Below are 15,164 nucleotides of genomic sequence, written 5' to 3'. Positions count from 1 at the left end.
CAGTTAGAAAAGAACCCCCTGGAAATCCCATCAGTGTGTCAAGGCTGATGTTATTGATGTATATGGGGAGACTTCTCACTCCAACCCCTGCTGCTCCTTTAGAAACCCAGAGGATTGTTAACATGGTTAGAGAGAGTTCATGAACTCTGCTCTGTATGAATGCAAAGTATCTGGAACATTGATATGGAAGTGAAGACTCTCCTGCCTTTGTTTCTATTCATGTTCCTTTACATAATATTTTAATGATTAAGAACCAGGTTTAGCCCTCTGATATGCCTACTGATTTCTCTGAAGTCATCTGATTGTTACCAAACATAGAATTTAGTTCTGAATTTTGAAAAAATTAAGTGATAAATTTCCCACCTCTTCCAACTTCATAGAACTTTCAAATAAAATCGTCTCCTTTGGCTAGTGACATCTATTGTTGATTCAACTAGAGAAGTAGAAAAGACTACTAGAAAAAGATAAAAGGAAGCTTAGAAGACACAGCACAACCCTGTGGATGTGACTTTTGTGCGGGAGGCATAAATACAGGGTAAGTTCCTTGCAGGGCATTTTTAACAGTGTTGCAGAGTCCACCAGGCAGGTGAAAGGCCTGATCCTTTCCAGCATCCCTAGAGCGCAGTGTGTACCACTGAGGAGATCATGAACTAAATAACACGAAGCAGGGAATTAATTACAGCAGCAGTTAACTAATTTACACACCCAAGCCTCACTCAAGAAAACTTAAGGTTTTTGCTGGGCTAGGTCTAGCTCCTTCCAGCTGCCTCTACCAGCTGCCTCCACTGCCTTCCCTCCTCTCCTGCAGTGGATCAGAAGAGCTGGTTAGACTGGGCCCCACTCTTCACCTGTGAAGTGCTCCCACATCATGAGCTGGCACCAAGTACTGCCTGAGAGCTTCTGGAAGGGAGGAAGTTCTATGCTAGAGCCTTACAGACACTTCATGAACTACCTGTTTATCTATTTGCAAACATAGCTGAGATGCCCCTCACCATTTTTTTTTTTTTTTTAATATAGCTTTCTCTTTTTGACAGCTTGGACTCTTTTATATTCAATGGGTCAAATTCTAAGGAGTATAAAATTGATTTAGCTTGCATACAAAAGGTCATCTTACACTGTGCTCTGAATTTCAATTTCTTGGTACTTCAGAGTTACATGATGAGTTACAAAATGTACAATAGCTACTAAATAATTTTAAACACCTTTTAGTTATAACTAATACAATGTTTACAGCTAGCATGCAATTAAGAAAACTGGTTGACACAGCTCTAGGCTGGTAGGTCACTTTGGGAGAGTAAATATATACTGCATCAGGAGTCTGTTTTTTACCAGGGGTTTGTTCAGAGTAATAGCTAGGGCAGTCACTTAATTTTCACAGCTATCATACTGATTAATCTTTGAAAGATGATGAGACGGAGCTCAGACATGTAGAAAAGAGGCATTCTTGACTGTCCTCTCTACCATACCTTCTCATTTTGTTGGCTTACTTACTGTGTTTAGGTATGGGGAAGTTCAAATAAAAGGTTTTAGCCTGAGACTGTAACAAAATACAGAGATTTTAGATGTGGTGGTTGGTAAACATGGTATTTGATGTAACCTGATACCACATTTTCTCTGTAGTAAAGAAAATAAGTAAGAGATTTATTGACAGTGGCTTATGGACAGAGCAATTTGTTCAAACCAGATGCTAAAACAACAAGAAGCCTTCTGGCGCTGCCACCACTGAAGCCACAAGCAAACAGCTCTTATCTTGGGACTGAAGTCTAACTAAACACACTGCCTCTCTGCATCTAGAGAGCATGTAGCCAGAAGAATGCTGAGCAATATTGCCATTTCTGGTTAGCTTTGCCTAACAATAGCCACAGTGTTTTTATTCTTTTTTCAGTAGACATGTATCCAATGGCACACTCTCTCGGAGTGTAAACTTCAGCAGAAATAAAACACATTTCAATCAGCTACATTTTGGCATTAAACATAACATTTCTCTGCTTGTACTGTCAATGATCCTGTCATTTTTTTCCAGAGTGTTGTATGATATTGTGCTTCTGGGTCCCACTATAACAACTGAAGTCAGGAATTCCCTTCTCAGAGTGAAGCCTTCATTGCTGATGGCTGTATTGACATGGAGATGATGGCTGAGGGTAATATATATTGAAGGCACATCAGTCTGTTGAGACTGGTAATAGTCATTCCTGAAATGTTAAAAATAATCCTAAATTTTTCAACATTTTTTCATGTTAGGACATGCTTTATTGGAAGGTATCATATTTTAAGGAGTTCAGGTCTGAATCTAGCTTTGTTTTATATAGGAGCAGATGTGCAGACTCCTGAATTTTTTCCTTGTATCCAGGTCTTTTTACTTGGTGAAGTAAGTGAAAAAGGCATCAGAGTCAGATGTGACTGTAGGCTGTGTGGGATTTCTGTTCTTAGCAGTGCCAGTACACTTGCATGTGAGTTCCTGAAATGCAAGTCTGCAGCAAAGCCCAAGCTCAGCTTTCCTGGTATTTAAAAGGCTTCATTAGTCTCCAAGAAGGAAGAACCGACTGCTTCTGGCTGCCCAGGTAGACAGCTAAAAAGGACAGATAAGATATCATAAGAAGGATGCAGGTTCATTGAGGATGTGGTTTCATTATGTTTGCCAGCAGGAACACAAAACAGAAACCTCAGTTGTGCAGAAGGCTGTGAGTAAAGAGAGAAACTGGAAAGAATCTTAGCCTCTGTTTTTCCTTCATCCAAAGGTGAAAGGACCACTGAGATCAGTGGCTTATGATTGAATATTGTTACTATCCCTTATTGTCAAGAATGTGAGATCTTCATTTATATATTATAACGTTCCTGGCTGTGGTGCAATTTTGGGGACCGGATGCAAAGTAATAGTCCTTTGTGAGGACACTGTTGGTTCCTGTGTATCCTCTTCACATCTCAGGGAGCAAATCTTGCATTAGCAGGAATATAAATGATCATTTCTGCTGCTGATGCATAAATTAGAACAGATCCCAGGTTGTTCATCAATTGTTCTAGAGCAATTCTTACATGTAGCAACATGTATTCACCCACGTGCTCTTGCTTGCTGCCTGGACAGGAATCATCCCTTCAATACACTTGAGGCTGAATGTCCCAGATACTTACCAGCTTCTAGCTATTTGGTGGTCAGCAAAACAAGGGTTAAAAATAGGGTTCAGCTGTTTTATTGGTGAATTTATGATTGTTAACTTACAAAATTAAATTACATAGCGAAAGGTTCAGTGGTTTGGAACTCTGAAATGTAACTTTTATGCAAGTCTTTATTTCAATTTCTGATCAATAATTCTCAGAAGATGGCTTCATTTTTATTGCCAAGAGCTGTGTAATTATGAAGGGTATTTTCTTCAAAATAACCAGTGGCTCAGGTGATTTATATCTACTTTTAAACACAATGTCTTAGTATGCACTTTACCTTATTATGGATGTCTGCCACTCATGCTTCAGTCCAGTGGAATTACTGCTGAAACTATGACTAATAAAATTGGTTGTGAACAAAAATTCAATAACAGCAAAGTTAATTACATGTTTACAAGAGTATAAACTTACAGTTTGATCAATATGTAAATTCTGACCTTCAATGGTCTTTTCAGCCTTCTTTTAAGCTTTTAGTCTTGCAAAGATTAACCTAACTGCCTAGAACTTCCTTTTATGAAGTTACCAGAATATGAGAACAAAGAACTTAAAACGGTGACTTTATATTTTCCAAAAATTATAAAAAATACAAACTGATGATGCTGTGACTACTCATTCCTCTTACTAAATAGCAGTGTTAAACTGATATATATTTACTAACAAGAATAGCTCCTTAACATTTTTTATATTTATTTTCATATAAATGATGTGATTAGCTATATTAACACAGCATTCTTGAAACACACTGTTTGAGACCCCTGACAAAAGTGAAGAGTTCTGTATAAAGGATGGTTGCTGAATCAAAGCATTTTTGAAGTTAACTGTTTCACAGAGCCTGCCAGATCAATCTTAATATATTGATGATCATATTTCCCTGACCAAATGACAATTTTTTATCTGTCTTTCCTGAAGAGCATCTAAAGACACCAGTGTGCTTGATTTTATACTGTTTCTTGTATGGAACCCATTTCTCCTGCAGGTGAAACAGGCATATCATTCCCTATTTAACATTACTATGGATAGTAATAAGCTTGGTGCATAGAAGCTTTATTCCGGCCAGTCAAGAAAATATAGTTTTGGACAGATAACTTTCTGGTTAAGCTCTAATCTGACTTAGGAATGACATGTTGTTGGAGTGAACAATTTGCAGAATATTGCCAGCTGCACCACAAAAATTCTCTGAAGGACATTGTTTCTCTCTAGACATTAATCATTTGCATGTTTGCTTGTCTGGTTTTGTGTGTTACATTTCTGTCCTCAGAGACAGAAGGGAATTACAGTGGGACAGAAACTGAAGGAAGTTCTAGCTCAGAATGAATATATCTTATTGTGTAATATGAAGCTGTTATTTTTCTGAAGGATTTGTGGTTACAAAGCAAACCACAAGACCAAAGAAATTAGAGGCTTTCTAGCATGTCCAGACTAAATGGCTTCTACAGTAGGACATGTTCTGGTTCAGCACTTAGGCAGCTCTTAGAAAATGAAGTAGGTTCCTTGGCTAACTTTAAAATAACCTGCAGAATTTCATTCAATGTTTTAAAATATTTATTCCCTCAGGAAGATTATATCTTTGATTTGAAGTAACCCAGAGAACGTTGGGAGGCGTGAAATGTTCTGGTTTACCCAGCTGTAACTTTTGGCTTCTGCAGCTTCCCTCCATGTCCTACCATACCACCATGTCTAGACCTATCAAAAGTTCTAAATGTTCCTTCTCTCCTTTGTGGCAGGCTTTGTCAGTGTGTTAGAGAAGTCCTGGCCCAGGAAGGTTTACTACTTCATTTTAAATAGCTATGAGGAACTACTTTTTCTCTTGGTTTAAAATGATATCCTTTGATACTGTCAGTGTTACCTACCTTAATGCCTCATGAAGTTAAGTCAGTGATTTCCTTCTTGTTAAGGTAGAGAAGAGAATAAACCACCCAAATATTGTAATTTGCTTCAGTATCAGCAATCATTTCAGTCCTGACTAAAGGGGGAATAAAGTTGCATGGGAATAGCATTTTAAATGTACAAACTCAGAACATCATACACATCTAACACATCCTACAGGATCATAGGTGGTCAGGTTATAACAGCATGGAAAGCTTACTCTAGCATCCAAACCAAGAGATACTCTTTAGAAGGAAGTGTAGTTTTCATGATCTGGAGCACGCCTTTTCCCCAGCACTGGGGACATAACTGGGAAGAGACCCCAAGCAACTTGCATGAGGCATGTAATACCTTGCAGAACTGGCTGCAGCATTTCTGTTGATGAAAAAGCCAGAGCTGTATTATGACTCTCTGTTGGAGTATCAAGTTTTTAGTGTATTTTGTATGGTGTTTGTGAGATACGGCTAAAAAAGGCTTGGTAACATAGAATGAACATATATTTTGCCCTTGTTACTGCAATCTAATTATGATGCAGAAACCAAAAAGGGAGTGTAAAGTATCAGGTGACATACAAGAAGTGAACCTAGTGAGAATTACTTGGTCATTGAAATCTAAAAGTCAGGAAGGTTTCGATCTTTGGGCTCACCTATAATTTGTGCACCATAAATGTAGACTGAAGTCGTTAGGGACTTTGTAATGACAGTGCTGTCTATAACAGTATCATCAAGCAAGACATTGGCATAAATCATTGGCACTTTGCAAAGTGTCACTTCTGTCAACCTCCCAGTGATGTGATCTTTAGTCTTTCAAATCTATAGACTGGCATTTGGATCAGCTAAGCACCTAACATCCTGTCTTGCATATTAAAGCTGCTTTAGCCAATATCTAAATGCTGAAGTAATGCTTGCTTAAAAATATTTTTGAATTATTTGAATAATATAATCCCACTATTTTAAAGCTTTCCTTTAGGGCATAACTGTACAGTCTGTCCTCTGTTGATGGATTCACAACTACCTTAATCAATAATAAAAAAATGGTATTAATTGAGGCAAGCAGTCCTATAAAATGATAAAATAGATGTTAAGAAAAATTAGATACTAAAATAATCCCAGTCTATAAAATGCTTTCAAAGAAATGCTGTGAAGGTTAAAGCCTCTCAGTTTGAAATTATTTTAGATGATACATTTTTATTATGGATAGAAATTGTGCTTGTATGGGTTGAATATGTAGACTAAGTAACATAGGTAAATTTAATAACATCTTAAAGCGGACAGCAAGCAAGGAAAACTCTCTTCTGCTGCTCCAATGAACCTCAAACTAGAGTAATGTAGCACCTCACTGGACAATACTGAATTCCTATTGGAATTGTCTTGCTTTAGCTCTGGGTGAGCTTTTAAAGATGATGTATTGCTAGTTGTGTAAGCACTGCTGGGTATGTTCCCAGCCCTGGATATCTGTTTGTGTTACTGATAAATTGTTACACAGTCCCTGCTATGGTCTTGTTCCCTGACTGTTGTCTCAAGAACACCGATTGGTACAGATGTTTTTGTAATGGCTGCCTGAAGCTACCAGAAAGCATGTGCAGATTTGCAGGTGTCCTTGTGACTGCACTGAGATGACAAACCATAGTCACTCCATTATACTCTTCTAATCCTTTCTCAAGCTATTACTACTCAGGGTTGTATTTTGCATGAGATTTTAGATGAGTTTTCTCTTGGATTATGGGTATATTTGTTGCACTCTAAGAGCCTTTGTAGTCTGTGCCAAAGCCAATCTGATTGATACACCTGCTACCTTATTAAAAAGATATTGCAGTTGCATTTGCATGCACAATTTCAGTCAAAGGCATGAAATCATATTGGCCACAAATAAAATTACATGTAGCTTTATGAAAGTCAACAATTTCATGATTATCTATACCCAAGACTAAACTAGCATACTCACAGTCTAGAAGTATGTGACTCTTACACTGTTTGGAAAAGGCTGTATTAGGCAAGTGGATGTTATTCTCTTGTCCACTGGCCTCTGGAGGTTTTGGACTACTTCTAAAGTGTCTACACAAGGTTACTAAAACCAGACCTGTTTTCATTACATATAGGTATTTGTTGAAAAAATTGAAGAGGTTAAATAGAAGACAATGACGTGAAGCAATTAGATTAACAGTAAGCAAATTCAGGTTGAGTTTCAAGAAAGATAGATGTGCTTAGATTTTAAAAAGACCTTTCAAAATTCTGGCATAAGTAGCTGTAAAGTCTCATCTGTCAGTAAAAACACAAATCTGAAAATATTATTTAGAATATTGTGGTGTATAAGCTCTTTGATGATCTGAAGTCCTATTGTTCTATATTCTTTGTCCAGGCATAACATAATTTTGGTTTATAGTTACCATCACAACAGAAGTGGACAGTATAAGAATGGCAACAATCTCACAAAAGCTTTGCAACAGTGAGAATCACAGATGGATGACCTTACAAATTGATTTTACTGTGTTTTTGATTGCCAAAGGTAATAAATGAGTAACTTAGCTGGGTTGTATCGATAAATTTGAAGCAAAATGGCTACAGCTGGACATGAATAAACAAACATGCTCAGAGTTGAAAGATTTATACTTCTTTTAGCATAAAAGCTGCCATATCTTTCTAGATACATTGAGGTCTTCAATGTCTAGCTTGGAAAAGCTCTTTTACAGGCAAGAGGAAAGAATAAGACTCTACAATACAAGCCTTTAATGATCAAAACTACAAGCAATATACGTAGTTTCTCATTTCAAAGACCAGAAGGTCTTTTAAAATTAGCTTGGAGATACAGTAAGAGCGTCATCCATCATCCACCTGAAATTCAAAGGAGAAGACCCACTTCCACCATTGTTATTCGATGTTAACATATTCATAGTATATGTCCTAGATTTCTTTTTTAAGCTCAATGAAGTCATAGCTCTCTGTAAATACCAGGAAGGAAAACTGAACTAACACTTGCATTTCTGCTTACCAATATTGTTTTGTCTGTAAGCTCAAAAAGACATTTTCATATTTGCATAACTTTTTCTACCGTGCTATGTTAAGTGATGAGGGTTGAGACAATATGTGTGTATCTAAAGGGATAAGAAAAAAGAATTACAAAAATGATTTCCATCAGATATTTGACTAGTAATTAGAAACAAAAGAAGAAACCATTAGCAGTGAAATTAATGACTGTCTTGCGATAGGCTGTATGGGGTCAGAATTTTTTCCCCTAGTATGGGGACAAGAGTAAGAAATATAATTGCACAAATCATAATGAATTCAGGCTTAAGTCTGGAAAATAAAGAGCTGATACTCCAACCCCATTTCTAGTCTCTCCTTAGCTACATGTTTTATCTAACCAATCAGAAGCAAAAGACAGGCTCACTAGATTTCATACTTAACATTTCATTGCCATGAATAAATTTATTACATCCAAGGCATGGACAGAGGAAGGGTCTTGGCAGGAAAAAACCCACAAACTCACCCTGCCCTGATACTCCAGCTCTTCCTTATAATGGACACTGCATGAAAAGAGCTAAATGATTTCACCAGGTACTGAGGTCAGTGAGCTAAATTCTCTGCTCTTACACAGTGCCACTACAGCATAACTGCTGAAGCCATTTAAGTCAGACCAGTGGAAAACTAGTCTAAATGAGAATGGATCTGTCTCAGGAAGGAGGCAGGAAGCTCAGCAACTCGAGAAAATGCTGTATCTCCTACAGCATAGCTTCTTGGCAGAAGGGAGAATAACATTAAGGGAAGTTCCACTTCCTTTCAGGTTTATATGCACTCTCCCACTTAACACAATGTGTTTTTTCCCCTATCTATAAGCAGCAACGGTTCAAATCAAACTCAGTAGTTCAAGCACAATTGCTGCACACCTGGAAAAACCCAATTACATTAATTCAGTGCTGGGAGATGCTGAGCGGCAGGGTAGCCTTATATCACTACAGGCATAAATTTCTTCAAGACAGAGCCTGGATCTCTTTGTAGTGCTCAGACGGACAGGCCCTCTCTGTGGTATTTCATCTGTCTGTCGAGAGCTTTACTGATGGGTGTGGCCACACTTGAGAGCACGGCTGCTTGTTCTCTCTCTCCCTCCCCAGCTTGCCCCTTTTTTGGATTTTATCTGCTTTCAAAATACACTGAGATTTCCTGCATCTTCCTTTCCATCTATTGTGCATGATATTTCTACTTTCTCAGTTGCTATGATGCAGACAATTCCTCTCTCTGCTCTCCTCTTTTGCTCCCAGGGCAAGAGTTTGGAGAAGCAGCATCAGCAACTGGCCCTTCCCAACATCCAAGATTCAGCTGGCCTGGAAGAAGAAGACAGCAGTAGTAACTAGTAACTTCAGTAACTGTGGGCATAACTGTAGGTGATAAATGTTAAGAGGTCAGCTACCAAAGTTGCTAATTTAACAGGTTGCTGTGCCGGTTTCCCATTCTGGGACCTTCACTGAGTTCTTACTGCTTTTCAGGAAACTGGGCCTGGCTTTCCCAAGATTTCTGTTATTATTTAATCAAGTATTTAAATTCGTGTACCAGTTCTAATACAAGGTGTTATTGCTTCTCTTATGATTTACCAGGGAGGCTGACTACCTGGGATATAGTAGACAGTAATGATTCATCCCCTTAATGCCTGGTCCTAAGTGGGACATAGTTGTAGCAAACTAAAATATCTTCTTATTTCCTTTCTTTCTGCCTCTGTAACCAACAAAATATTCTTTCTCACCACACTTAATAAGGAGCTTTCACCTAATATGAAATTTATACCTAGTATTATTTGTGATGCTCTGTGTGTGTCCCAGTCCTTTTGTACATTTTGTCAATAGAGCTGAAAATGCTTCAAGCCTGGATGTCACTATGTGTTTGTAGAACAACATAACCTGTGCTGGTCAGGACTGCAGGGTGATACTGCTGTAGTTAATTGACTAGCTTGACTCTTTAGTAGCAAATTGGGTTTTGTACTAATACTGAGTCATTCTCGGGACTGACACATCCGAAGGAGTGGAAAATTCCTTTGATCTAGCCATTGTAATCAAAATAGTGCAAAAGATAAATTTAAAAATGTGTTACATAGTTTAAAATTATAAATCATTATAGTGAAGCCTGACTTTTAAAGGTAAAGATGTAAGGGGTACTTGTGCTTCCTAAAGTTTCAGGAAATGGTTCTTCAGCTTTGCTTGAAGTATTACTTACCCTTTACAACTAGTATCTGGTAAAGGAGCTTTGAAAAGTGTTTGCATCCTCAAAAACTTATCAGAAAACATGTGTAAAAATACTCAGAGACAATGCACACAACTGTTCCTTATGGACTTACGATGACAATATGTATCAAACACTCAGCACATATCTAGGCAGCAGCTAAAGTTCAGCTACTCAACTTTAACCCCCAAGAGGAGGTCAACAGGAAAAAGGAATGCATGTTAAAGCTCACACCGATGTTAAGTGAGATTCCTTCAATGGGGCTTGAACTCCTACTCGAGATAGCAGCAGCAGGACTGAGTGCCTTGGAATGCAAATCGAGCTTGTTACTCAGCATCACAGGAGTCATAAAAGTTCTACATCAAAGATACAGATAGAGGCTGAATTTTATCCAAGGGATATTTCACCACCTACCCAACAGCCAGCTTCCAGTCTGAGACAGTGGCAGGGAATACTTTGAACTACTCCTGCTGATTAGACTTCCTCTGACTTCACAAATACTTTATCATTGTTTGTTCCACTAAATTAACAATAGAAATGCAAGATCTTGGAATACAGACCTCATGAAATGCTCTCAAAGATGAAAATCCTTGCACCTTACAACCTGCATTGCTATTGAATGATCTTTCATTTTGAGTCTTTCATGTACAATTAAAAAAAAAGAAATCTCATTTCTGAGTGTTGCCAGACTAAATACTACTGACCATGAGATGACTCCAAACTATAGTGATTAATTTAAAATAATTTAGCTACTCTGCCTCATCTGCAAGCATACAAAAAAAACCAGCAGGGGGACATGTATAAGAATGGTACAGGTAACAAAACTGCCTCAGTTTTTGTTGCTTGTTGTTCAAAGTTCAAAGCACATGAAAGGGCCCAGCAAGGAACCATAGAGTTCACATTTTATTCATCTCTTAAATTAGGGGGAAAGATGTACCAAGGAAGTGAAGAAATTCAGATAAATTGAAGTGATATAAAGTGGAGCAATAAAATTCAAAATAGTGAAAATTTGCATAAAGTCAGGTGTATTACTGTTAGTAGATCAAGAAATTGAATGAAAGAGAAAATAAAACCATGCAACAAAAGGCGCACAAAAGATTAAAATAAAGAGAGTGGGACAATGGGTTTTTTCATGGTACTGGCCACACAGGCTATAAGTTATGAAACAAGACCAATGAAAACAAGGCCCAGCAGCTTGGACACTTTTTTTTTCCTTCTTGTGATGAAGATAAAAGAAGACATACATCAATCAGATTTCTTCTTGAATTCTGGAATGTTTTAAGACACTGCACTGCAGAAAGAGGTACAAAACTGCAGACAACAGACAGGTGAACTGGAATGTTCATGAAGGAAAGAAGATCTGCACCTTTGGTCTTTTATTTCAACCTTTTTTTTTTTTACTGCTTGTCTTTGTACTGTTTTTGCTGAGAGAACGTTACCCACTGTTTCCTTCCAAGCCATTTTCCGTATGTGTCCTTCTAAGGTGTGAACTTAACCCTTCATGCTGATCACCCTTTGGTGAAGGCTGTCCTGCCATCACCCATACACAATGCCCGTGAGTACCACCATGCAGCTGGCCCTAATAGAGCAAATAAAACCATGGGGAGTCTGAAAGTGTGCCAAATCTGCCCTCACCCAAGGAAGATGTTTTATTCTGTGCAGTTGTTTCCTGGTGAATCTATGTGCTCTGCTTCTTCTGCAATATTCATTAACACAAGTCACTTGTACAGTAAATATTTATTTAACTTTAAGATTTATATAGTGTCTTTCCCTACAGCATCTAGGTGGTATTTGCAGAAATTAAAAACATAAGTTATATGAAGCTTTCAATAGTGTTTTGCATTAAATCGCTACTGTTGTCAGAAATAAATCAGCTATATTGTCATGAAATGAAATAAACCTAACAAAACCCAAACAAGCAGAAGTACAAAATCAATCAAGCAAAAGCTAACCAAATAAATGTGGCTTGCATAAATAAAAGCAAGAAAGATTGGCTATCAGCTACATCAATGAAATACCTAGACATGAATGAAAGCAGGCATCATTAATCTGCATTGATTGCACGTGTTTGCTGGGCCGTGCTTCCTATCTGACCTGAACACCCGCTGGAAGCCATATTGCTGGTGTTATTTGTAGGCAGATGTCTGTTTGCGGCAGAGCCGCTGTTAAAGGCGAGCGCTAGGTTTAGGAATGTGAAAGGGGAGCATTTTTCTGTGGCAGTAAAGGTGGTTTGAAGGGTTCCAGTCTTGTTGATGATTTTCTCCTTTGTCTCTCTGTCCATCACTGCAGCGGTTGCTTAAGGGCAGCCATCAGTGCGATTTTGCTATATGGTCAATCGGTGAGTTGTTTTAGATTAAATACCTCCAAAAGCACTATTAACAAAGAAAATCAGAGAGAACAGCAACTCCTTCAGTCATTGCAATGACCCGCTTTAGGCCACAGTATCAAAAACCAGCTAAACCAGCATCACTGAGAGACCAGTGACCTCTGGGAGGGAGAGGAGAGGGAGAAAGAGATGCTGCAGAAAGCTTTTCAGTTGGCTGTCCTGCCAGGGAAAATGTTGGTGCAACTACAGACCAAGTTAGGGAGCCATGCCAGTCTCCATGGCAGCTGTGGGAGAAAAAGAGACCTTTCAATTTCCCAAGTCCCTCAGATATCTGAAGGTGACTGTGGTCAGTCACAGACACAGTGCCACATGTGAGCTTCTGTTTTAAACACTCCCCACATCATTGCTTTAGTTTTGCTTTTAGCATTGGGCTACATGCTCAGCCCCGGGGTAGGGTGAAGCACTTAACCCACTGACTTCACACATCCAAGTTAGGAAGGCTGCAGTGAACAATGGCTTTCTATTTGCATACATTGTTGCCACAGGTTTCCTTTAATCATGGGTTTCTCCCATAACAAAATACACAAAGAGAGGGAGGAAGCCTGGATCTGCCACAGTGCTTCCAACTGAGCAGCTGCCAGTGAAAAATGTCAGATTTACCAGGTGCCTACATGGAAAGCCAAGCACTCTCAAAACCCAAATCCACTCTCAGAGCACCTTGTGCCCCATTATCAACACTTCAATTTTACCTTTACACCATCTGGTTATTTAAGTTCTAAAGTGTGCTGGGTTAAGGTTGGTTTTCATTTGTACCCAGACGAAGAAATAATATTATTCATCTCTAGAAGAGAACAAAAACGAATCTAGACTAGTTTCACTTGAATATCAGTCCTGCAGCCATGACTCTCCCTGCTTGCATTAGGTGGGATTTATTTTTCCCTTTGTGAAGAAGCAGTGGTTTGACTTATGGTATTACTTAGCGTGATTATAGTAGAGCAGAGATAGTAGACCAGCTGGTATTACACCAATTTGGTAACAGATTCAGATATAAACAAGTATACCTTAGAACAGCATTTTCCTAGCTTTCTCCTTTTAGTACCACATTGTGCTATTTAAAAGATCCTTTACAAGTCCTTGCTAAGGAAACCCATCTTCATCATTTGCCCCTCTAAAGACCATCTTTAGTAAAATGGGTTTCACGGGCAATGTAGCGAGGGTTTCATATGAAATTGGATTTTTTTCCTCACTTTGTTGTACAAAAGGTTAAAATTTATTTCTGTTTGATCGTGCTCACCTCAAAGATGTCCCCTGCAGGCTCTGTCTGTTGGCAGTTAACATGGGTTTAAAGAATGCTCTCTAGGCCATTCTGCAGCAAGAAAGTAGTAGGTCTTACATGGAAATGCAAACAAAACCTTTAAAGCTTTTGATCTTCTTGGGGACTTGATGAAATCTCTTGAGCAAATTGAAGGATTACATTCAACAGCAAATATGTACAAGTATAACAAATTAACTGTAAATGATATAACCAATCTAAAATGGAAGTATAAGACATTACTGTCTTATGGCAGTATTTGAACTTTGTTTCACTGAAACTCAAGGATATTTTAAAAGCAATGGTAAATGACTATTGACTACAAATATTCATTCAAATGCAAAGGGAATTGCTCTGGGGTTTCTTTTCCTTTAATCTCCTTCTGATTTGATCTAAGCACATCCTTCTAACCTTAATGCAGAGGGGTGGGAGGGAGTGGGGGGGACAAGCTGTGAAATTCATACTGCTAATCCCCTGAGGACTTTCTAATCAGACAAGAGCCACTAGGGAGACAGTTTCCTAAAGGTCTTTTGTTTCTCCTCATGTAAAGAACACAGAGAGCAGGTACTGCTGTGCATAGTACACTGAGACTTTTGCATGGTAAAACAAAAATGCTTTGAAAGGCAGTAGTATTACCATATCTTCTTGTACTAATTGTCATTCAAAAAGGTGACCTATAAATTTCCCCCTGCTTTGAGCAGAGGTGGTGTGGTGACCTGGTCAACCCAGGTTCAAGTGTCATTGATTGGATGATGATGGACAAGGAAGAGTCCTTTGCCAGACATGAATCTACTTGACATTTCACTCATCAAGCACCTTGGGTTTATTTTCTAAATCAGCCTTTTCTTACAGTTTAGCAACAGTGGCATGCACAGGCACATCATCGTGTTTGCATCTGGTCACAGTTCTTGGGAGCAAGCACAAAGGAAGAAAAGCCTATGGATAATTTTCAATTCACATTACTTTTAAATGAATGGGGTGAAGAGCAGCCAGGACTGAAACACTGAGAAACTCACATCATTAGGAACTTCAAAAGAGGAGGACTGCAGAGCCTCTCTTGCAGCATCATCAACTAATTTGTCTTTCCTTTGGGAATACTTCTGTTCAAAACGCTAGAAAATAATTCACAATCATGATAACGGTTTGAGAAAAAAGTCAAAGCGATCACCTTAATCAGGCCCTTTTGAAGTTAAATGTACTCCACTTCAAGACATGTAAAGTATTCTTATTATAGGCACACATTAAACAGATGATGTGCAGAAGTCTGCATCTTTCACTACTCTTGTGTTTACAG

Source organism: Coloeus monedula, assembly GCF_965178545.1.
Source record: "Coloeus monedula genome assembly, chromosome: 1".
Taxonomy (NCBI): Eukaryota; Metazoa; Chordata; class Aves; order Passeriformes; family Corvidae; genus Coloeus; species Coloeus monedula.
Note: the sequence above shows the minus strand (reverse complement) of the source record.